General features: G+C 40.7%; 1 protein-coding gene across 2 annotated transcripts in view; it reads right to left on the bottom strand.

Moving 5' to 3' along the window:
- The window catches only part of LOC121293302, a 97,986-nt gene that overhangs the window by 71,507 nt on the left and 259 nt on the right, over window positions 1–26,220 (bottom strand). The gene's annotated exons all lie outside the window — the stretch shown is intronic.

The raw sequence follows: 26,220 nt of genomic DNA, 5'->3' as shown, positions 1-26,220 counted from the left end.
TTCCCCAGAAATTTTTTTTGAGCAACAGCCATTTGATCTAAGAGATTCTTTCCCCCAGAACTGAACCCATTAGTACTAAAAGACTATCAACATGGGAAATACGAGCACAGTCAAGTAATTTAAATGCCAATACTGATTCTGGAATTTCAAGTTCAAATCTCTATACTCCCCTGTACCATTTATCAAAATCCATGATATATTCTTCCATGGACTGATCATCTGATTTCCTAAACCTATCAAAAGGTCGTCTAAGCTTCATACACTTCCAATAACTCATCCTTTTTGTAGAACTTATCCAAAAATTGTATCAGACAGTTTAATGCCTCTCTATGATCCAAATCATCCACTTCCCACTTTGAAAATACTTTACTTATTTACTTTTGGCTGGTAATGATAATGCCAAAGCCATACCTTGCTTCTTCTGGGGTATAGCAGTAACCTGGGTCCACATTTCAACTTCAGTCTTCCATTGCTGATAAGGTTCAGAGTCAGAAAATATTGGTAGATAGTTAAAGGTTGCAATTTTGCACTGTCCTTCCGCCATTCCGTAACTTAAATTGTTAGCAACAGGACACTTCTTTTCCCTCAGAAGACTGAGACAGAAAGCTTTATATACAGCAATCAATCAGCAAAGCTTAAAGTTCATCCTCTGCTACCATGTTACTCATAATAAGAGGTTGTGCTGGAAGAATTAATCCAGGCAGGTCTCTTGGTTAAAGCTGGTTTATTTACAAGCCAACTCCTCAGTGCTACTAACTTCCTAGTAGCTTTCACCCAAAGTGTTCCAGCTGTACCTTTTTATTCTATTCAATTGGGATAATTAATGCCCATCACCTGTAACTACCAATTGGTTTTAACAAGATCATTGCCATATTAACAAAGGGACCTGGGTGTCCTTGGTCATGAGTCACCAAAAGCTAGCATGGGGGTAAAACAGTATGTTAGCCATTGCAAGGTGATTTGTGCACAAGAGTAAAGATGTCTTGCTGCAATTGTATAGCACCTTGGTGAGACCACACCCAGCATATTGCGTAGTTTTGGTCTTATCAAAGGAAGGATACACTTGCCATAGAGGGAGTGCAACTGAGGTTCACCAGGCTGGAATGGTGGGATTGTCTTAAGGAGAGATTGCAGAAACTGGGCCTATATTCACTAGAGTTTTGAAGAACAAGAAGTGATCTCATTGAGACCTTCAAAATTCTTACAGGGCATGACATGGTAGATGTGGATAAAAAGTTTCCCGGATTGTCCCCTGATTCTAGACTCACCAGAGTCTCAGAATAAGGGGCTGGCCATTTAAGACTGAGTGAGGAGGAATCCCTTCACTCAGAGGGTGGTGAAGCTTTGGAATTCTCTACCCCAGAAGGCTGTCAAAAGCTTAATCATTGAACATGTTGCAAGATAGAAAAAGATAAATTTCTGGATATCAGTGACATCAAGGGATACGGGGATAGCGCAGGGAAGTGGCGTTTAGATGCTCAGCCACATACTAATTGAATGGCGGAGCAAGCTTGAGGCACCGAATGCTCCTGCGCTTATGTTACTGCTTCTCAATCATATTTTCTATTTGATGTGTCATAAACACTCTTTCTCCTTTATTTTAAATTCTTTCGTCAATTAGAAGCTCTGGATTTGTTTGCCCTGCATCTCCCTTTTGGAGGAAATATACCGCGATTGTGCCCAAACCTTTTTTCTGCAAGTAGCCCATTGTACAGCTACCAATTTTCCTGCCAATCTTTGACTTCAAATTATTTGACCTAGGTCTGCTCTTAACTCATTGAAGTTGGCTTTCCCCCAAATTAATTATTCTTACTCTGGATTGTTCTTTGCCCTTTTCCAATCAACCTGAACCCTATGGCGCAATGATCACTGTCCCCTCAATGTTCTCCTACTGACACATGATCCATTTGGGCCAGCTTATTCCCAAGAACCAGGTCTAGCAATGCCTACTTTCTCACTGGACTGGAAACACGCTGCAGAAAATTTTCCTCAGTACTGGGAACAATAGACCCCCGTTGCACTTTACACCACCACGATCCCAGTCTCTCTTTTCAGCTACAATGATCTAAGAGGTCATTGGCGAGCATGGACTTTCATGTTAATCTTGCTCCGAAAGTGTGGATCATCTTCGTTGGTTGTACCTTCATCCAGTTTACACCTCAGTCGTTCCCATCAGAATCGAAATCACAATTTAATACGAGCCCAAGAAATTACAACTGTTTCTTCCTGATCTTGGTCAGCAGAGTTCTTCTGGTCTCAGATTTTACTCACGCCTCTTCATTGTGACATGACTTGTCTCCAAAATACCTTCATTATTCACCTCAAAAACCACAACTCTGCAGCCTCAATTTTGCATTGCTTCATTGATCACCCAACATTTGCTTCCGTATGTCAAAATTATTTGGATAATAAGTCCCCCATTATAACTACTCTATGATTCTAGTACCTCTAATTCCCTCACAAATTTGTTTCTCTATGTCCTTCCCATTAGTTTACAGGGAAGCGGTGGCAGAGTATTGTCACTAGAAAACGTTTCTCGGACTGCTGTTCCCGTCGCATCCTGAGATCCACACTCAGTGCCATGCGCCGCCATATGAGCACACTCGACCTCTCCCTCCAGCAGCACCGCCGTATCCTTTTTCAAAGCTGCGCGTGCCCCCAGTTTCATTTTATTCTTCGTCTCACGCGACGCCTCAATAAGAAACTTTTTCTCTTTCTCTCAAGTGCTAAGGAACGCAAGCTCCAACAACTCATCGATACCAACACCCATCTAGGACCCTCCACCCCTGCCTGTCCCTCCGTCCCCACCCCATCTTCCAATCCCAGCCCCAGCCTTGTATTCACTATACCCCCTGACCTAGTTTCATACCCCTACGCCCTCACCTTAATGAATTTCGGGCTCGGCACGATGCTGAACTCTTCTTCCGCCGTCTTCGTCTCCGGGCTCACTTCTTTGGGCAGGAGTCCTCTCCCAGTTCAACGGATCCTTTCACCCACCTCCAATATTCTCCCTCCACCTGGACCCCTCCCTCTGGATTCTTACCTTCTCTTGATCTTTTCATTGAGAACTGTCGGCGCGACATTAGTCGTCTCAATTTCTCTGCTCCTCTCACCCATTCTAATCTCTCTCTCGCTGAACTTACTGCACTCCATTCTCTCAGGTCCAACCCGGACATCGTCATCAAACCCGCTGACAAGGGTGGTGCTGTTGTTGTCTGGCGCACTGACCTCTACTTCGCGGAGGCTAAGCGTCAACTCACAGACACTTCCTCCTACCTCTCTCTGGACCATGACCCCACCACTGAACATCAAGCCATTGTTTCCAGGACTGTCACTGACCTCATCTCCTCTGGGGTTCTTCCTCCCACAGCTTCCAACCTGATAGTTGCCCAACCTCGGACGGCCCGCTTCTACCTCCTACCCAAAATCCACAAACAGAACTGTCCCGGTAGACCGATCATGTCAGCTTGCTCCTGCCCCACAGAACTCATCTCTCATTATCTTGACTCCCTTCTCTCTCACCTTGTCCAGTCCCTTCCCACCTACATCCGTGATTCCTCTGACACCTTACGTCACATCAACAATTTCCAGTTCCCTGGCCCCAACCACTTCCTCTTCACCATGGACATCCAATCCCTCTACACCTCCATCCCCTACCAGGATGGTCTGAGGGCCCTTAGCTTCTTCCTCGAACAGAGCCCCGAACAATCCCCATCCACCACTACTCTCCTCCGTCTGGCTGAACTTGTTCTCACACAACAATTTCTCCAACTCCTCTCACTTCCTCCAAATAAAAGGTGTGGCTATGGGTACCCGCATGGGCCCCAGCTATGCTTGTCTCTTTATGGGGTATGTGGAACATTCCTTGTTCCAGTCCTACTCCAGCCCCCTTCCACAACTCTTTCTCCGGTACATCGATGATTACTTCGGTGCTGCTTCGTGCTCTCGTCAGGACTTGGAAAAATTTATTAATTGTGCTTCCAATCTCCACCCCTCCATCATTTTCACGTGGTCCATCTCTGACACTTCCCTTCCCTTCTTCCTTGACCTCGCTGTCTCAATCTCTGGTGATAGACTGTTCACCAATATCCATTACAAGCCTACCGACTCCCACAGCTACCTTGACTACAGCTCCTCACACCCCGCTTCCTGTAAGGACTCCATCCCATTCTCTCAGCTCCTTCGCCTCCGTCGCATCTGTTCCAATGATGCTACTTTCAAAAACAGTTCCTCTGACATGTCCTCCTTCTTTCTTAACCGAGATTTTCCACCCACAGACTTTGACAGGGCCCTCAACCGTGTCCGGCCCATCTCCCGCGCATCCGCCCTCACGCCTTCTCCTCCCTCCCAGAAACATGATAGGGTCCCCCTTGTCCTCACTTATCACCCCACCAGCCTCCATATTCAAAGGATCATCCTCCGTCATTTCAGCCAACTCCAGCATGATGCCACTACCAAACACGTCATCCCTTCACCCCACTGTCGGCATTCCGTAGGGATCGTTCCCTCCGGGACACCCTGGTCCACTCCTCCATCACCCGCTACTCCCCAACCCCCACCTATGGCACCAACCCATGCCCACGCAAAAGATGTAACACCTGCCCCTTCATTTCCTCTCTCCTCACCGTCCAAGGGCCCAAACACTCCTTTCAAGTGAAGCAACATTTCACTTGCATTTCCCCCAACTTAGTCTACTGCATTCGTTGCTCCCAATGCGGTCTCCTCTACATTGGAGAGACCAAACGTAAACTGGGCGACCGCTTTGCAGAACACCTGCTGTCTGTCCGCAAGAATGACCCAAACCTCCCTGTCGCTTGCCATTTCAACACTCCACCCTGCTCCCTTGCCCATATGTCTGTCCTTGGCTTGCTGCATTGTTCCAGTGAAGCCCAACGCAAACTGGAGGAACAACACCTCATTTTCCGACTAGGCACTTTACAGCCTTCCGGACTGAATATTGAATTTAACAACTTTAGGTAGGTCTTGACTCCCTCCTCCATCCCCACTCCCTTTCTGTTTCTTCCCCCTTCCTTTTGTTTTTTTCCAGTAAATTATTTAGATTTTTCTTTTTCCCACCTATTTCCATTATTTTTAAATATTTTTAAATCTTTTATGCTCCCCTCACCCCCACTAGAGCTATACCTTGAGTGCCCTACCATCCATTCTTAATTAGCACATTCGTTTAGATAATATCACCAACTTCGACACCTACGTGTTCTTTTGTTCTGTTGTCTGTGACATCTTTTGATGATCTGCTTCTATCACTGCTTGCTTGTCCCTACAACAGCAACCCCCCAACTTCTCCCACCGCCGCCACCACCACCATAAACCAGCTTATATTTCACCCCTTCCTGGGATTCACCTAGTTCTGTCGAAGGGTCATGAGGACTCGAAACGTCAACTCTTTTCTTCTCCGCCGATGGTGCCAGACCTGCTGAGTTTTTCCAGGTAATTCTGTTTTTGTTTTGTCACTAGACTGGTCATCCAGAACCCAGGTGTAATGCTCTGGAGACCATGGCAGATGGTGGAATTTGAATCCAACAAAAAAATCTGGAATTGAAAGTCTAATGGTGACTGAGACCATTGCCAATTGTCATAAAAAACCTATCTGGATCACTAATGACCATTAGGGAAGGAAATTTCAGCAGGTCTGGCAGCATCGGCGGAGAAGAAAAGAGTTGACGTTTCGAGTCCTCATGACCCTTTGACAGAACTTGAGTTCGAGTCCAAGGACTTGCTTGGACTCGAACTCAAGTTCTGTCGAAGGGTCATGAGGACTCGAAACGTCAACTCTTTTCTTCTCCGCCGATGCTGCCAGACCTGCTGAGTTTTTCCAGGTAATTCTGTTTTTGTTTTGGATTTCCAGCATCCGCAGTTTTTTTGTTTTTATATAGGGAAGGAAATTTACCATTCTTACCTGGTCTGGCCTACATGTGAGTCCAGACCCACAGCAATGCGGTTGACTCTTAAATGCCCTCTGAACAAGGGCAATTGAGGATGGGTAATAAATGCTGGATGAGCCAGTGACGTCCACATCCCATGAATGAATACATAAAGAAAGTTAGTGGCCTATAGCCCACATCAAGCAATGTAATTATACCTTTTCTTTCTTAGCTCTAGTCAATTAGATATGTCATTGGGTCCTCTGGGACATCCTCTTTCTCCAGCATAGCAATTCTCTCCCTAACCAATACTGCCACCCACCTTCTTTTCTTCCTTTACCAAATACCCTGAATCCAGGAACATTAACATATTGTCCTGCCCTTTTTTGAGCCAGCTCTATTAGCAGCCATTCAGTGACATGGCACCAGAGAGGCAACATACCATCTTGGATTCATCGCAGAAATATCTGACTATTCCCCTATCAAATCACTTATCAGTATAGCTCTTCCAGTCTTCCTTGTACCCTCCTGTATAACCAAGCCACCCGTGGTGGCATGGACATGGCTCTGCCTACACTCCCCAGATGAGCCACCACTCACATTAGCATTCTGAATACTGGTTGGACAGTGGGATGCACTACCTGGCTGTTCCTTTTTGAATGCCTAGTGGTCACCCACTCCCTGCATACTCTTAAGCTGCAGGGTGACCACATCTATAAACATGCCACCCACAAAGCAAAGTATGATTAAAAGAATAAAGAGGGAGAAATTGGAATATGAGAGAAAAGTAGCAAGGAACATAAAAAGTCAGTAAAAGCTTCTGCAAGTATATAAAAAAAGAAGAGTAGCTAAAGTGAGCATTGGTCCCTTAGAGGGTGAATTAACAATGGAAAATGAGGAAAGGGCAGAGGCCTTGTACAAGTTTTTTGTAACTGTCTTCACAGCAGGAAACACAAAAAGCATCCCAAAAATAGCTGAAAATCAAAAGGGAGGAAGTTAAAACAATCACTATCAGAGAAAAAGTACTGGGAATACTAATGGGACTTAAAGCTGACCAGTCCTCTGAACTCGATGACCTGCATCCTGGGGTCTCAAAAGAAGTGGCTGCGGAGATAGTGGGTGAATTGGCTGTAATCATCCGAAATTCCTGAAGTTCAAGAAAGGTCTCAACAGTTTGGGATATTGCAAATGTAACACTGTTCAAGGAAGGAGGGTGGAAGGAAGTGGGAAATTACTGACACGCTCAACCTCAAGATGCACCAAAGTAGCACCAGCTATTGCTCAAGTTCCAGGCAGCATCTTGGAGTTCCCAGGATGTGCATTCTAGAGATTGGAACAGCCCTGCCCTTTCTTTATTAGGTAACCTTGCTACTGCTAATAAACCTTACCAATACTATTAAACCTTATGAATACTGATAAATCCAACTTAATGCACCTTACTTGTAGTAGTAATAAACCTTACTTAAAAATGAAAGAAAAGATTCACATCTACTCATATAAGGAGAATAGCTACTCATGGGTTACTTAAGTGTAATTTTTTTTTGTTTTTAACCTGTCAGTTGTTTAGACTCAGTCCCAAAGCAGCAATACCAGCCAATCACCTTACTACTTCTGTGATTTTTGTTTCTGAATGCAGGCTATAACAGCCCCAAACTCACTCACTCCCATATATAAAAACAAAAAAACTGCGGATGCTGGAAATCCAAAACAAAAACAGAATTACCTGGAAAAACTCAGCAGGTCTGGCAGCATCGGCGGAGAAGAAAAGAGTTGACGTTTCGAGTCCTCAGAAGGGTCATGAGGACTCGAAACGTCAACTCTTTTCTTCTCCGCCGATGCTGCCAGACCTGCTGAGTTTTTCCAGGTAATTCTGTTTTTGTTTTTTCACTCACTCCCATGCTGCTTTTATGGCCCCTATTAAGCTAGCAGACAATAGGCTAACTTGCCTATAGTTTCCTTTCCGTCTCCCTCCTTTCTTGAGTGGGAAGGAATGAAGAGCTGTGGCACACATCAATTTGGTCCCAGTATTGAAGGAAACCTCAAAATCCTGATAAGTACAGGAACTCTTGGATGAAAATAACAGTAGGTTGGGGATTGGCCCATTGGGAGATTGGAGAGATTAAGCAATAAGCGTTTCTGAAATTTTAAGTTAGCTGTACTAGCTTTTAAAAAAGTTCTTGTGCAGTAAAAGTTTTTTTGTTTAAAACATGAAACCTTATGGCTGAATTCTTTCAGTTAATAACTGGGAGTTTGAATTTCTTCTTAAAAGTGAAAACATTTTAAACAAAATCTTTTACTGCACAAGGATTAAACAAAGGACATACAACTAATTTAACACTATTTCATAAATCCTTATTCTTTAAAAATTAAAAATTAAAATCTTAAACAGGTCACATCCAGTTCTGTTTTTAATTCCACCCAAAATTCCCCTACTCTTTCCAGAGCTTTGAAGGTTCTTTCACTTCTCCTGAGACCAAACCAAGATGTGTCACAGCTATTAGGAATTCACTATAATTCTCCTGTGTTCCTGCTAACCTCATAAATGAGATTGATTCCTTGCAGTCCTTATACAAGCATTTAGCCAGGCAACCCTCCAATTCTCTTAAGCACCTCACGCATGTTGACAGCTCAAGTCTACTCTTCACTGCTTTCTTGTCAATAATTCCAAAATCATTTGATAGCCCTTTGCTTCTGGTACGAGCTGTTTCCCAGCACTGACTGGTAGCAGCTTTTGCTCTCTCTGCCTGTGTCTGTGAGAAAACAGATAGATCCAAAACAAAGCCTCCTTGAAATCTAGCCCCACAGCAAGGTGTTCCAGAAAGAGGTTTCAACTAAATAACTTCAATTTCCAAACTTGACCTTTGATCTGAAAAGATGTGGATTTAAGACCTTCCCTTTGTTTACTTGCTGCTAAACTTTCCTTGATCTGGAAATTACATAGATAACTAATGCCTCCAATGGGGCCCACTGCAATCTTACCAAACTTATCCTCAGTTCCCCAGACAGACAAATCCAGTTGCCATTTTATGGCTCTCACCCTTCCAATTCTGACATTGCAAGCACATTATGGAACATCCTTTGAACGAGCATTATCTTAGGGGTGTGTTTACCAACCTCTCAAACTCAGGTTTTCTTCCCCCCCCTCCAATATATCTTACATTTAATATTTTAATCCCCAATCTATAAGTTTTATTCCTAAAACATATGAATCAAATTAAACATTTTCACAAAATAGCAAATAAATGAAATTCCTATGTCCAGAATAAAGCATAAACAACAGCATAACATCGTATATAAAACTGCCATAGCATGATGAGATTTACCCATTGAATTAGCTGTGCTTTTAATGACTTTATTAAAGTTTACACTTCAAGTCTTCAGGGTCTCTCATGTTGGGCTTCAGCTGGATACTTTTCTGCTGGAACAGCTGGAAAGGTTTAATAAACATCTGAATTTCTCAGCATTTCTAAGTTTGACTTTAAAAAAAAAGGTGTACCTCCTCACTCTATGATCATTTTTATTTTGCTTTATCCAAAAGGCAGCTGGAGATTAAATTTCCAGAGCTTCTTTACAAGCATTAATAATAGGTAAAAAAATTCTAATTAAGAACTGCCTATCTAACAGCTGCGCTTCCTTAGGCCAAGGATGGATGAAAGCACATTTCACCACCAATGAAGTACTTTTGAAATGTAATCACTATTATAGATCATAGGAAAACCAAAGAAATTGAATTCAGAATGTACCTTCTTTTCTCAATCAAAATAGTGAGAACTCAGTTTCTGTTAAGGACCAAGACTGTTTAATTTTTTAAACTGGGAAACTACTCACGTTATTTCTGAGCACTCAGATAATCTGTTTATAGAAACATAGTTCTAGAATGCTGCACAAGTCAGCAAATTTGCTTGTAATGCACTATGTTGTTTAAGGGAGAAGCCAGCTGACAACAGGGTAACCAATAAAGAGTTAAAAACAAAAAAAACTGCGGATGCTGGAAATCCAAAACAAAAACAGAATTACCTGGAAAAACTCAGCAGGTCTGGCAGCATCGGCGGAGAAGAAAAGATTTGACGTTTCGAGTCCTCATGACCCTTCAACAGAACTAGGTGAATGCAAGGAAGGGGTGAAATATAAGCTGGTTTAAGGTGTGTGTGTGTGTGTGTGTGTGTGTGTGTGTGTGTGTGTGTGTGTGTGTGTGTGTGTGTGTGGGGGGTGGGGGGGGCAGGGGAAGAGAAGTGGAGGGGGGTGGTGTGGTTGTAGGGACAAACCAATAAAGAGTGTCAACTGGGCTGGCATGGGTCATTTACCACAGGTGAGGGAAACAACAGGTTGGGAAGTAGTGCAATTTAGTTTGAATGGGAGCAAGAGCAGTTCAGATCCCATTTTCTAGCCCCCATCCTTCACAAAGACTACTAAAACAACCTGCATTTATCTAGCACCTTTAAAGTTGAAGAACTTCCCACGGCACTTCATATTTGTGTAATCAAACAAAAATGGATGCAAAACCAAAGAGGTGGAACGATTAATGAGTTTGGTCAAATAGGTGAGTTTTATGAGGGGGAGGAGATGAAAGCTTTAATGGGAGAATTCTAGAACACAGGGCCTGGACAGTTGAAGTCCCTTCCTAATACTGACACACTGGCACGGCAATGCTCCTAAACTTACTGATCCAACTGGAGTCCCGAAGTTCCAACATCACTTACAAATTGCTGAACTCCCTCGCGATCTCTACGAATAAATCTCTTAATGCACCCAAACCTGATGACCTTCATCCACAATACCCCCAGTTCCCATGACCAATTTTTAATCTCTGAATCTGCTCCAGTGTTCACAGGACCCTCTTCCAGTCCCAATTGTCCATTTTCTCAGAAAATGCAGCACACCAGTGAGTTAAACTGAAATTGAACAATTTAGCCAGGGTGGGTGTAGATGTTGGAAAATTTAGATTTCAAATAATGACGTCTACTTCTTTGACCCTCTTTCACACAGATGCAATGGAATCTTGAAATGTTCATTTTCAGTGCATCTTCTTCATTAAATGGGGTTCCATTACATCTGAAACACCCCTTGCATTTACAAAGCACCTTCATGATAATAATACATCTGAAGACCATCACAGAGGCACTTTCAAAAGAAAACTCAATACTGAGCCACGTGAGATATTGGGATTGGAAACAGGTAGGTTTTAAGGTGAATCTTAGAGAGGGGTAGAGGGATTTAGGGAAGAAATTCCCGAGGTTGCGGGGTAGATACTGAAGGCACAGCCACCAATGGTGCGGCAATGGAAATCAGGAATGTACAGAGGGCAGGCTTAGAACAACATAGATCTCAGGGTTGTAGGGCTTGAGGAGTTTTATTTTTAAAATTCATCAACAGGATCAATTGGCTAGGCCAGCATTTATTGAGAAACGCAGTCAAGCAAAAACAGACAGAATCGAGGAGGTATAAGGATTAACTACAAACTTGGTCAAAAAGATGAGCTTTCTTAAGCAAGGAGATGGCAAGATTATTGTGGTTCAAGGGAAATGGAGGGACAAGGCCATGGAAAGACTTGAGAACAAGCATGCATTTTTTTTAAAAAAGACATTACCACACGCAAGAGCTAATGTAGGTGAGCAAGCACAAGGGTGATGGGTGAATGGAGCTTAGTGAAAGTTAAAAAACAGACAGAGCTTTGCATGAGCTCTCGTTTACAGATGGAGCAAGGTGAAAGACCAGCCAAAAGAGCATTAGAAGAGAAGTCTAGGAGACAAATGCAGAGATGTGAATTTCAGAAAAATACAAGCTGAGGAAGGGATTGAGAAGGCCCAAGTTACGGAGATAGAAGTCGGCAGTCATGGTAACAGAGGGGATACATCCATACTTTTTAATTTGTTTATTCAATTCCTTTGATCGGCAAGAATCTACAGCAATTACACTTTCTAGGTATTAGGATGTAAACTTGTTTTGAGGTTTTAATTCAGATATTTTCTTGGGTTCAACATCAACAAGCCAAATCCCATTCAGTCCAATATAAAGGCAATTTGAGAGCCCAGGAGTCAAATAGACATCACCTGTATCGCAATAAGTTGGCTATACCATGTACAGAGTCATGATTATGACCATAAGGGCTTTGGAAATAGAATGAATGATCTTGAGGGATACCAGTAACTTTTAAAAAGAAAATCAAACTCCAAATTAAGGTTTCAAATTTTAAACAGAAACTTTCAATGTACAAGAATCAAACAAAGCATTACTAACTTACACTATTTCATGAACCAATATTCTTTAAGCCTGAAGATGTCAACAGGTCACCCCTGTACTACCGCTATTTCTATCCAACAGTTCCCCTGTAGTTTCTGGGATGTAAGGGTTCCTTCACTTCTGGGGCTAAACCAAGGCGTGCCGCAGCTCTCGGGAATTCAGTTTGATTCTCTACAACGTTCCTGCTATTCTCTGAGATATGAGATTTGTTGGGGTCATCCACTAGTTCTAGCTAGTCAACCTTCCAAATTTTATTTAAACACCTCAGCATTGGGGACAGCTCAGCTCAAGCATGGACTTCATTGCCTTCTTGCTTAATGGTCTACAGCTCCCAGCAGCTTTCTCTCTCTGCCCGTTTACGAGCTGTTCCAGGTCCAAATGTAAATAACCTGTTTCAAAGCTGCTCTCAAGCCAAATAGCCATTTCTGCGAGAAAACACAGGTAAACACAAAATAAAACTACTTCACTGCAAACTATCCCTCTGGCAACATGCCACATCTGGAATGTCCCAAATAGAGGTTTCAATGACTTAACTCCAATTCCTAAACTTGCCCTTTGACCTTAGAAGTATTATGGATAATTTAAGATCTTCCCTTCTTACCCATTGCTTTCAACCCTTTTTGATCTGGGGCCCACATGAATAATTTAAACCCATAATAAAAATAACTGGACATCTCATCTCCAAAGAACTTAAAGGGCCATCCATTATTTAATATTTTTCTACTTCAAATTCTATCTACACCAGAGATGTACCACCAGCAGTGCGTTTGCAAGATCCTCCAAATTTATGACAAGAAAGACAGGCCAACAGCAGCATCCTCTCCCAAGCCAACTTGCTCAGCTTCAAAGCACAAATCACTCAAAATTGGACAAGACATGTCACTCATACATCTGGCACCAGACACCTGAAGCATCTGCTCTGTGACAGAAACAAAAAATGCTGAAAAAACTCAGCAGGTTTGACAGCATCTGTGGAGAGAAAGACAGAGTTAACGTTTCAAGTCCATATGACTTTCCTTCAGAGCTAAAGGAAAGTAGAAATGTGATGAAATATATACTGTTTGGGGGAGGGGGGGAAGGTGAAGCTGGATAAAAGGCCAGTGATAAGTGGAGGCAAAGGAGAGATTGTGAAAGATGTCATAAACAAAAGGTCAAAGGGTGGTTAATAGTGGTGGCACTGGCTAAAGGAGGTGCTAATGGTGACATTAAGAGTGGAAAGCAGAATGTGATAATGACTGGACCAGGGTAAGCATTCTGGAAAGTGACAGATGGCCCTAGTAGGGATGGGGTGGGGGAGGGGACAGTGGTGGGAAAAAAGATTGAAAAGGCTAAAAGCTGGGGATAAAATAATGAATAAAAATAGAAATAAATTTAAATAATAATGAAAATAAGTGGGGGGAAAATAAATCATTTTAAAATGAAAATGAATATAGGAAAAAAAGGGGGTCAAAAAGGGGTGGGGATGGAGGAGAGAGTTCATGGTCTTAAGTTATTGAACTCAATGTTAGTCCGGAAGGCTGTAAAGTTCCTAGTCAGAAGATGAGGTGCTGTTCTTCCAGTTTGTGTTGAGCTTCACTGGAATATTGCAGCAGGCCAAGGACAGACATGTGGGGGTATGAGAGCAGGGTGGTGTGTTCATCGTTTCCAGCCCTACTCAGGCCCCCTCCCACAACTCTTCTTTCAGTGCATCGGTGACTTTCGGTGCTGCTTCATGCTCTTGTCTGGACCTGGAAAAATTGATCAATTTTGCTTCCAATTTCCACCCCTCCATCATTTAAACATGGTCCATCTCCAACATTTCCCTTCCTTGACCTCCCTATTTTAATTTCTGGTGATAAACTGTCCACCAATATTCATTAAAAGCCCTCAGACTCCCACAGCTACCTTGACTACAGCTCCTCACACCCTGCTTTCCTGTAAAGATTCCATCCCATTCTCTCAGTTCCTTCACCTCTATCACATCTGTTCCAATTGATGCCACTTTCCAAAACAGTGCTTCTGACATGACTTCCTTCTTCCTTAACTGAGGTTTCCTACCCACGGTGGTTGACAGGGCCCTCAACCATGCCGAACCCATCTCCTGCACCCAACTCAAGTCTAACCTCCTCAAAGACTGGCTCTCTGTAAGATTCCTGCCTACGGCCATAGAGCCGAAGTCTCTGTATACCAACCTCATCCTGCTGCATCATCAAAGGAATTCTGAAACTCCTGCCTTCAGCTAACTGAACCTGCCTGAACTTTAACCCCATTGTGAAGGAACCCTCATGGACTCAGATTCACGTGAATTCAAAAAAATCAAAGGCCTGGATATTAAGTTATTGCTATTCGAAAAACTCTTTCCTTTCCTGTTTCCTCATTTACTTGTGTATGTATGTAGTTGCAAGGGCCATCCTCCCAGGTTTGAATGTATAAGTAAACAATACCTCTGATTTAACCCTAAAAAGAGTTTGCTGTGAGTCACTTTAAAATTGACTTCACAAAGAAGGGGTTTGGGGAAATATGCCACAAACCATATTAAAACATTTCTGCTTACAGATGGGCAGCAAGAAAAATAAAGGAGTTCAGTTTTGCCTCCCTCTCCTGACGGTAACATCACTTTGGAAGACAAAGCAACATGCTACACATTAATGCAAAGCAGACCTGGCACAAGATCGTTCAACATTAACATTATCTGGCAGTTTGCTGGCCATTTTGCACAAGCCTCTCTCATGGTTTTGGAGGAACAACTGAATTAGGACAAGTCAGGCTGAAATATACTCTAGACAACTCAGCAAGGACAACAGAAACGTAAATGTGCATCTCACGCTCAAATTGAGCTGCCAACCAAACAGATTTTCAAACAAAACCCACAGGACGTTTATATTGAAAATAAATGACTTGACCCTGTTGTGAATTCGCAGTTCGTGGCTCATGTGTTTTAGAATAAATCTTGTAGTTTTAGAATAATTCTTAAAAGATATTAAGGTTAACTGTAGAAAATGGGATAAATGCAATTAACCCAAACTTGAGGTCTATAACACTTAAAGGCTGAGGCCCTGGTGCCTTGAAGAGCTTAACAACTAGAAAGGTAAGGCAATTAACATCAAAAACAAAAACAGAATTACCTGGAAAAACTCAGCAGGTCTGGCAGCATTGGCGGAGAAGAGAAGAGTTGACGTTTCGAGTCCTCATGACCCTTCGACAGAACTAGATTAACAGAACAATCAACATGCTGGGCTTCAGATATTATTGGAACACAAGGAAACTGCAGTTCAAAAGATGACCCATGTTTGTTTAATAAGAACAGAATAGAAAAGCTAGAGCTATAAAACCACATGTGGGCTTACTTAGCTGAAGAGTTGGAGGCATCTGCTATGCTTGCAAGAACAATGGCAGCTCAGAGAGATGTTTTTGTTTTGGGTGGTAGACCCTGAAAGGCTGTGAAACCCATTCACTTCATCACATCAAAGAGGAAATTGTAAATGAGGGATAATTAACTTAAAAGATCTGTTTGATAATAGTCCAAAGCAGGTTAAATCATCATGGGGATGGGTGGATCTTAGGAAGACACTCTGGGTGTTTGCAGAGAGCGCTTTTCGGTTGGACCTCATGTGGTTTGCAGCTCACAGAGAAGAAAGTCAATGTAAATGACACTTAGTATCATGACCCAGCAGTTGGTAAAGCTGAGTTATTTAAAAATCCCAGAGGGAAACTTAAAATTTAAGTTATGACAATTGTTTTAAGTGGTATGCTTGAGATGTAGCTCTAAATTCAGGAATCTGGCCACCAGTTCTTGAGAGGCTTTATACTAAACTAAATGAAACAATTTATTAAGTTACACAAATTAAATACATACACATGGAGACAAATTACTACTATCATAACTTAACAAATTCCCAAACTAATTTCCATTAAGGCAACAGCAACCCATAGACTTAAGCAGACACCAGGCAAAGCATTTTCACCTTATGGATTCAAAATGAGGTTTCTTTCACTTTAGTTCCTGTGGAGACAGTTGTAGGCTTACAGCTACTTTGATCTTACATTGCCCTGCACACACAAAATTGCTGTTATACCCAACACAGCTCACTGAATGTAAATTCTCATTATCATCAGCTCCTTTGAACTCCACCTCTTCTAACAATAAAAGCCCCTTTTACGGTACAAATTTTATTAGTAATATAAACATTTCTTGGTCTCTGCTAGCTAGGTGCCAGAATTCACTCCCCTTCTTGAATCCTCTATTCAACAAAATGCAAATGCACTCTACCTCTCATATCTCAAAACTAGTGTACATCAAAGCACCCAGACTAGCTGGCTTTAATCCAATTAAGACACACCCACAGACTTAACCTCTTTAAAAAAAATTCCAACAACGTTATATACATTAATAGCTTTATGACATACCCCTCCTTATCACAAAATGAACCTTCATAATTCTAAAAGATAGCTTCATTTAAAAACCCATCTCACACTATGTACATTACCAGATGCATGCATTAACATAATACACACACACGCACATGTCCTTGGTATCAACAGAAATCTCTCCAGCTCAGTGTCTAGGTTTTTAAAATGTCCAATTTTCCTTTAAGCTTCAAACTCTTGATAATGCATCTACAAACAGATTTTCTCTTCCAGCACTATGTATAATCCGTAGATTAAACAGTTGTAATAATAGGCTCCATCCTAAAAGCCTTGTACTTTTATCTCAAAATTTGTCCAAAAGCTTCAAAGGATTATGGTATGTATAAACAATTGTTTATGAATTGTTTGCAACAAATTTCAAAATGTTGCAATGCTAACCCTAAACCCAAAGTCTCTTTTTCGATTGTTGAATACCTCTGTCAAACAGTTTCCGTGAAAAATACCCTATCGGTTTTTCAATTCCAATGTCATCTTCTTGCAACAGCCCCAATGCCTATATCGCTTGCATCAACGGTCAATTTGAATTGCTTGGTATAATAACAACTGGTGTCATAGTTAATTCAGTTTTCAAACTGTCAAATGACTTCTGACACTCCAGTGTCCATTGAAACTTCGTGTTTTTTTTTAAATAGTTCAATCAGTGGAGCAACCACTTGGCTAAATTTGGTACAAATTTCTGGTAAAACCCATTCATGCCCAGAAATCTCAAAACTTCTCTCTGTTGTTGGCACTATGAAATCCACAATAGACTTGACTTGCGCATGTCTTGGAGCCAACTACCATGTCCAATTGTATGGCCTAGATACGTAACTTGCGCTTTTGCAAATTCACTTTTAGCCAAGTTCATCACCAAATTAGCTTCTTGTACTCGAGTAAGTAATTCTCCGGATGCTGTAAATTCTCCTCCCAAGCCTAAAAACAATTAGATCATCAATATAAACAGCACAACTGCTTAGACCTGCAATTGCTTTGTCAGTCTTTGGTATGTCGCAGGTCCTTCATACCAAATGGTATGGCTTTAAACTGATAATAGTCCACTTGGCGTTACAAAAACCGATATCTCCTTTGCTCTCTCCGACAATGGTACCTGCCAAAATCCTTTCAGCAAGTCAATCTGTGATAAATTTCAATTGTCCCATTTTCTCAATGCAATCTTCCAACCATGGTATGGGATATGAATCCACTTTTGTCACCGCATTCACTTTTTGATAGTCCACACACAGTCTGTGTTCCATCCAGTTTTGGTACTAGTACAATAGGCAAACTCCAATTACTGCAACTAGACTCAATTACATCATTTTGAAGCATGAAATCAATTTCCTTTTGTACTTTTTAAACTTTGCTGGATTTATTCTATAAGGATGTTGCCTTATTAAAGATGATATTTCTACTCATACATTACTTATAGCTAAATGTGTCTTTCCCAACTTATTTCCACAAACGGGTTTGTGTGATTGTAATAGCTTTTCCAAATTACCTTGACATTTGCTTGGAAGGTAACTCAATATTTTATTTAAATTTTCAAATACCCCCTCATTATCCAATTTGATTAGAGGAAAATCAATTTCAGAGTCCTGCACTTCTACCTCTTATCATCCACTATCACTAATACCTCTTTGTTTCTCTCCCTTGTCAAAGTACTTTTTAAGTATACTTACTTGACACACACTCTCCTTTTTTCCATCTGGAGTATTTATTAAATAATTTATTTCACCCAATTTATTTTCAATCCTGTAAGGCCCATTAAATCTTGCATTTAATCAATCATGTGGCACTGATAACAAAACTAGTACTTTCTCTCCAGAAGTAAAACTGCAGGTTTCAGCTTTCTTATCTGCTTTCACTTTCATCACTTGCTGTGGTAGCTTTAAATGGTCCCTAGCTCTCATGCTCTGTTCAATCTTCCCCTGAATTTGATAATCCAAGAGAATAGATTTTGAATTTTGACCCACAAATTTCTCATGAATCAATTTCAGTGGTCCCCTTACCTCACGATCATAAACTAGTTCAAAAGGGTTAAACCAGTCAAGGCATTTGGAGCATCTCCAATAGCAAACAACAAAAATGGGATTCCTGTATCCCACTCCTGTGCAAAATCCTGACAGTATGCTCTTATCATAGTTTTTAAAGTTTGATGCCACTTTCCTTGTGATTCCGGATTATAGGCTGTTGACTTAAACTGTTTTATCCCCAAACTGTTCATTACTTCCTTAAACAGCTGCAACATGAAATTTGACCCCTGATCTGATTGTATTTCCTTAGGTAAACCATATCTTATACAAAATGTAATCAACTCCTCCATAATCCTCTTAGTGCAATATTTCTTAAACGTATCGCTTCATGAAACCTAGTAGACACATCCATTAGTGTCAGTGAATATTGATTTCCATTTTTAGTCTCAGGGAGGGGCCCTACACAATCAATCATGACCCTGGTAAAGGGTTCTTCAATTATTGCAATTAAAGGCGCCGACTTAATCACTGCTTGTGATTTTCCTGTTATTTGACATGCATGACAGGTTTTACAGAATTTGACTACATCCCTATGCAATCCTGGCCAAAACAAAAAAACCCATCTTTTCCTGTGTTTTCCTAATTCCTAAATGTCCCCCCATTGGAATTTCATGAGCAATCCTCAAAATCTCATTTCTATACCCTAATGGGATAACAATCTGATGCACTTCCCTTCAGCTTTCATTTGCTGAGACATGACCCTACTGCCACTTACTCATTAAAATACCTCCTCGAAGATAACAACATACTGGAACACATTTTGCTTCTGTTTCTGAATAAGCTTTCTGATATAACTGTTTTAATTCCAAATCATTTTTCTGCAACTCCACTAACCTTTGAGTTAAACATTTCAGCTGAAGTTTTCTGTATTCCTTCTTCTTGAACAATGTTATCAAATTCAGCACTAGCTAGTTGGATTTCGACACCTTCTTGCCTTTGAACTGCTTGCTTATCTCATTTGTCTTGTTCCCTGAGCCTTTGATCTTGTTACAACACAATCAGGAAACAATTGAGAATGTCCCTTCTGTAACACCTCTGTCGAAAACACTTCTATGGGCTGCTGAACTACCATAGGCATCACCCAAATTTGCGATCCAGCTATATCATTACCCAGAATAAATTGAACCCCTGAAATGGGCAATTTTTCCGCCACTCCAACTATAACCTCACCTGTCTTCCATTTGCTCTTTAACGTTTATTCCGTTGAGGAAGATGATTTATTATCTCCATGAACCTCACTTATTATTACCTGCTCCTGCAATACACCCTTTGAACAATAAATATCACTATCCAACAATATTAAGGATTGACAAGTCCCTGTGTCTCTTAAAATTTTAAGATCTTTACCTACTCCACGCTGTACAGATGGAAGGACTTCCCCTTCACACACAAAGTCTTTAAACATCTCTGCAAGTTGATCCTCAGAATTCTGAGTAAACTGAACACATTCCCACTTCTTCACCTATCATTGATTATCCCTGTCTCACCTGTACACAAACCACTGGTTTCTCCTGTGCCTGAACCTCAGAACCCACATTATTTTTACTTCGAGATTTTCTGTACCCCAACAAATCCAACAGATTTTTCCTGCAATCTCCAGCACCCTCACTTCATATGCCCCACTTTATTACAATGGAAACACCTCAATTTTCAAACATCACTTCTACCTTCAGTACCTTTTTTATTCTAAGTAAAAATTTCCTGGAAACTTCCAGCTACTTCTCTTCCCTGACTACCTACCTTCCTTTCACCTTCCCAGTTTTTATCCTTTTGCAATTTGAAAAGCTGATAGAAAAAAGGTTTTACTCTATAAACTAACTCAGTCATCAGCTATCTCTGCTGCTCGTCTTACAGAATCAAGCTTCTGTTCCTCCACATGAGTTCTCACTACCAAAGGGATTGAATCTTTAAATTCTTCCAAAAGAATGACTTCCCTGAGAGCTACATAGGCATTTCTATTTTTAACACCCGTATTCACCAGTCAAAATTACTTTGTTTTACTCTTTCAAACTCAATATAAAAAGTTTGCCCAGGCTGTTTTCTCATATTTCTAAATTTCTGCCTGTATGCTTCAGGAACCAATACATATGCACTCAAAATAGCCTTTTTCACCACATCATAATTCACCGACATTTCTTCTGATAGCCAGGCATATACCTCATGCGCCCTACCTCGCAACTTAGACGGTAATAACATCTAGGTTTCCTGTGGCTATTTCACCTGTTTAGCTAGCTTCTCAAATGAAATAAAGAATGCTTCAAAATCTTTTTCCTCAAACTCTGGGAGAGTTTGTACAAATTTAAACATCCCTTCATTGGATTCTACTCTGGAGATAAGTCCTTCCTCACCTACTGGCATCTCTTTATAACTGTCAGCATTTTCAGTTGGAGTTCTCTCTTTTTCTTTCCTCCTCCATCTCCACAATTTCTAATTCCCTGTTAAAGCCATTTCTCGTCCTTTCCTTCAAATTCAAGCATCTTCATTTGCAACTGAAGTCTCACTACCTCTAGCTGTTATTCACTAGAGTCAGGTTTTACTTCCAACTGTAGATACTGTGCTATGAGTTGAATTATATCTGCTTTCCTAGCACCCTCAGATAACCCCAATTTTAACTTATCTGCCGACTCTGTTAACTTACCTTTGGTTATTTTCTCCAAACCAATCAGAGTTATATCTTCTACTGCCAGTCAAGTCTTAGCAATTACCAAAGCCATCTTGCAGTGTCGCCACTAAAATACCTCACCGACTCCTAAATTCAAAGTGCTTCTCATACTCGTAACCTTAAGATTCACCAATTCCAAACCAATCAAGGATTTCGAAATATTTTTATCCCACTAGAGCCCCCCATTTATTATGACCTAGAAGTTGGTAAAGCTGAGTTACTTAAAAATCCCAGAGGGAAACTTGAAACTGTCATAACCTATAATTTAAGTGGTACGTTTTGAGTTGCAGCTCTAAATTCAGGAATCAGGCCACCAGTTCATGAGAGGTTTTATATTAATCTAAATGAAACAATTTACTAAGTAACACAAGTTAAATACATACACATGGCTACAAATTACTACTATCATAACTTTTAACAAATTCCCAAACTAATCTCCATTAAGGCAACAGCAACCCATAGACTTAACCAGACACCAGGCAAAGCATTTTCACCTTAAAAATTCAAATTGAGGATGACACAAAGATTGGCCGGGTGCTTAACAGTGAGGTTGAGTGTCTTGGACTACAGGAAGATATAGACTGGATGGTCAAATGGGCAAATAAGAGGCAGATGGAATTTACCACTGAAAAGTGAGAGGTGATACACTTTGGAAGGAGTAATTTGACAAGGAAGTATTCAATGAATGACATGACACTAGGAACTTCTGAGGAACAAAGGGACCTTGGCTTGTGTAAATCCATAGATCTCTGAAGGCGGAGGGGCATGTTAGTGGGGTGGTGAAAAAAGCATATGGGACACGCCTTTATCAATCGAGGCATAGGTTACAAAAGTAGGGAGGTCATGTTGGAGTTGTATATGGTGATGCCACAGCTGGAGTACTGTGTGCAGTTCTGGTCACCACATTATAGGAAGGATGTGATTGCATTGGAGGGGGTGCAGTGGAGATTCACCAGGATGTTGCCTGGGATGAAACATTTAAATTATGAAGAGAGGTTGGATAGACTTGGGTCATTTTCGTTGGAGCAGAGAAGACTGAGGGGTGACCTGATTGAGGGATTATTAGGGGCATGGACAAGGTGGCTAGGAAGCAGCTGTTTCCCCTTAGTTGAAGGGTCAGTCACAAGGGGACATAAACTCAAGGTGAGGGGCAGGAGGTTTAAGGGGGATGTGAGGAAAAATCTTTTTACCCAGAGGTGGTGACGGTCTGGAATGCAATGCCTGGGAGGGTGGTGGAGGCGGGTTGCCTCACATTCTTTAAAAAGGTCCTGGATGAGCACTTGGCATGCCATAACATTTGAGGCTATGGGCCAAGTGCTGGTAAATGGGATTAGGTAGGTAGGTCAGTTGTTTCTCACGTGTTGGTGCAGACTCGATGGGTTGAAGGGCCCCTTCTGCACTGTGAGATTCTGTGATTCGTCCACTTTGGTTCCTGTGGAGAGTTGTAGGCTTACAGCTGCTTTGATCTTACATTGCAGAGCAGAGGCACACACAAAATTGCTGTCTGTTATACCCAACACAGCTCGTTGAATGTAAATTTCAATGTATCAACAGCCCCTTTGAACTCCACCTCTTCTAACAACAAAACCCCCTTTCATAGTACCAATTTTATAAGTAATATAAACATATTGCTTGGTCTCTGCTAGCTAAGTGACAGAATTTACTCCCTTTCTTGAATGCTCTATTCAACAAAATGCAAAAGCACTCTACCTCTCTCATATCTCAAAACTAGTATACATCAAAGCACCCAGACTAACTGGCTTTAATCCAATTAAGACACGCCCACAGACTAAATCACTACTTTTTAAAAAAAATTCCAATAACGTTATATACTTTAATAGCTTCATGACACTTAGATAGGCCTGCACCAGAAGGAAAGTAAAACTCTAACCCTCGTCATTGACCAACCACATGGAATTCAGGTGAGGCTTAATCTCAAGTTTGAACTTTGAGAGTGAACAAAAACTGCAAGATTGCCTAGTTTGAAGTTAGTGGGAGAATCTACAGTGGGCCTCAGTGTCTTACTGCAAAAAAAAAATCAAATTAGCTTGTAAGGTATTGGAGAAATAATCAGAACAAGGGATTGAGGCCTCCACAATCAAGAGAGTCTGAGAATAGCTGGAGCTAAGGAAAATTCTCCAGAGGATTGTTGCATACTTATGGGCCACAATAAGTATAAAATAGTGAAATCATAATTGCGTACCTCTTATTTGTTAAAACGAGATATTCAGATTTTTTAAAAAATTTTAACAGTCCCTAACCAGATTGTAACTGCCCATACCTTTTGCATACATTTGGTTGTCCTGGATCTATTGTGTACCAAACATTGTGTACCAAACAAGCCTCATTATTTTCTCAGTCTTGGTATGGAGAGAAAAGGAATTACCAACAGGACACAGTTAAAATTGCTTAATTTGTCATGCTAATTGCCACAGTAACTATTTCAGGAATGTCAATTTACAGCAATTAGCTCTCACACTAATCTCACTGTCTACCTATTTCACAGCAATGAGGTTTTTGTTTTAAAAAGAGGCAGGCTACATTAAATAGTGATAAAAACAAAAGTTCTGTCGAAGGGTCATGAGGACTCGAAACGTCAACTCTTTTCTTCTCCGCCGATGCTGCCAGACCTGCTGAGTTTTTCCAGGTAATTCTGTTTTTGTTCTACATTAAATAGTTCTACTTTAAAAGAGCAAATACACTGTTAAATGGTGCTGTTCTCCTGTAGTTGTAAATCCATTGATGTTCCAAACTAACCACAAGTTTTGTGGAAAAAACTGATCTCAAACAAGTTATAGATGGTTGAAACAAAATACTGTAATGTACACCCAACAAGTGCAATTTGTTTTAAGAAAGCTTTCACAAGCGAGATATTTACCGGCCAGTGCTATTTGTGCATTTTCTGTTCTATTTTGGATTACCATCATTTGCAGTCGCCCATACCCATCATCTCCCATTGAAAATATGTACACTTGGGATACTCACTCCTCAATCATAATTCCAGCCAACAAACTCCCACTGTCAGACACTTTTTTTTAAAATTTGCATACTGGTTTGGTTAAACATTTGTAAGGAACATATCTTTTTTATTTCTGTTGGGCTGTTGTAAAGAACATATAACTTTTTATTTTCCGTTGGATTGTGGATTAAAATTACAATGGCTGCAGGTTGAAAGACATATCCACTGGAACAGGATGAAAGATATATACAATGTTGCAGTCCTGGAACAGAGTGTGTCATGAAAGACAGGATGGTGCCACAAAGGAGTCCTGCACCAAGGCAACATTTTAATTGGCTCCTGACAAGGTAAGCAGGTTTTGTGAGCGCGATGCAGCTGAATAGCTCCTAGCCTGAAAGGAACAAGGCTTAAAACCTCTCTCTCTCCTGTGTGTGGAAGATTCCATTAATTCCACACTATTAGCTAGCTTTTTCTTCTCATTTCTATAATTTGCTCTCTGAAATCCTCTGTAAAGAGGCAAAGGGGAAAAACATTTAAGAGACATTGAAAGAGAAGTGCTCAACCAATGAACTTAATATTGAAAGTGCTAGAAGACCATCTTGTGCCATCAAAGAGAACTGAAATGAATTTAGAAGACATCGATCAAAATCAACCCATCAAATCCTGTACTCAGGAATAGGTGATATTGAACTGTTTTATCCCACCCCTAAAATCCATGTTTGTGTGCCTTATGTGTCTTGTATGTGTGTGTATAGGGATTTAAGAACGAGGCAGAGTTTAAGTTATAGTGTTAGAACTTAGCAGTTCGTATTTCTCTCTTTTGCCACTGGTTAATGACAATTTGTTCAATAAACAGTTATTTACTATTAAGTTTAAAAACCTGGTGCTTGTATTCTATTAACCTAAATTAAACAGTTAGGTAGAATTGGGGCAATCTGATAGTTTAATCCAACTTTTCACATTTATCACGACTTGGGGAACAGTGGGGCTTGATGGTACAGTGCATAATCCCTAGTGAGTCATGACACATTGGCATGATGCAAACAAGCAGGTCTTTAAATAAGTATTTTTTTCAATACTGGAGAGGTTTGAAGTTTAAAATTGACCCAATATGGATGGGCATTAGAATTACTTTATCACTTGATAGAAAAAAAAGATAGATACAACAAACAATTGAATTATAAAGAGAATATTGCTTCAATAGGCACAATTACATTCTAGTTTCGAAAGATGGGCACCAATATGTGACACTTAAAATGAACTTCAATACAATTAAGATAATTCATTAGAAAGCAGTTGAAACCAACAAACTGATAAGAAAATAACGCGATCAGAATGCAGCCAAAATCCTGAAAAAAATGGATGTGTTAGAAAGGGCTGGTGAGATATAAGACTAGCAAAACCATGGTAACGGCTGTTGCAGCTGGTGTCCTAGGATGGGCGAGCAGTAAAAGTGAATTCCCAACCGTCCCTCTGTATTTCCCTTTCGTAGCAGTGTCTGGTCATCTGCTTTGATAACACTTCCATTCAGATGATTTCAATGGTATTTGATTAAAGTTCAATTCATTTCATATTTTTGAATGGTAACCCTGAACATTACGAACGTTTCTGTCCCGTAAATCTAAGATTTTTCCATCACAAATTTAGAGGCTGATTTGTAGGAATTGTTTCTTAAAAATAGATAAATCAGGCACTGTTCTCTTTCAGGCTCTCTCTCTCCCTCCTTATCTCCCGCCGTTACTATGAGGCTATTGAAGAATTAAATAAAGCTTGTGCCTGATTGCTTTAATTAATTTGAATTTTGATCTTTCACACATTTTCGTACACCAGCATTGTTACTTTATGTATTTGAGTACTTTCACCAAGTATTACACTTATCTGACTGACGATTGTACTTCCTACTGTACCTGGATTTCTCCTCTTTTCATATATTTTTAAACGAAACATTAAAAATAACAATATGGGCATTGTGCCGATGTTAAAGAAAATACCGCTAAAACGCTTTAAGAGTTTAAAGGAAGCAAAAAGCCAATTGTGGACAGCAACTGGACAAATTCC

The sequence above is a fragment of the Carcharodon carcharias genome, chromosome 21 (genome assembly GCF_017639515.1).
Source record: "Carcharodon carcharias isolate sCarCar2 chromosome 21, sCarCar2.pri, whole genome shotgun sequence".
NCBI classification, from domain to species: Eukaryota; Metazoa; Chordata; class Chondrichthyes; order Lamniformes; family Lamnidae; genus Carcharodon; species Carcharodon carcharias.
Note: the sequence above shows the minus strand (reverse complement) of the source record. Positions and strands in the feature narration are given on the sequence as shown.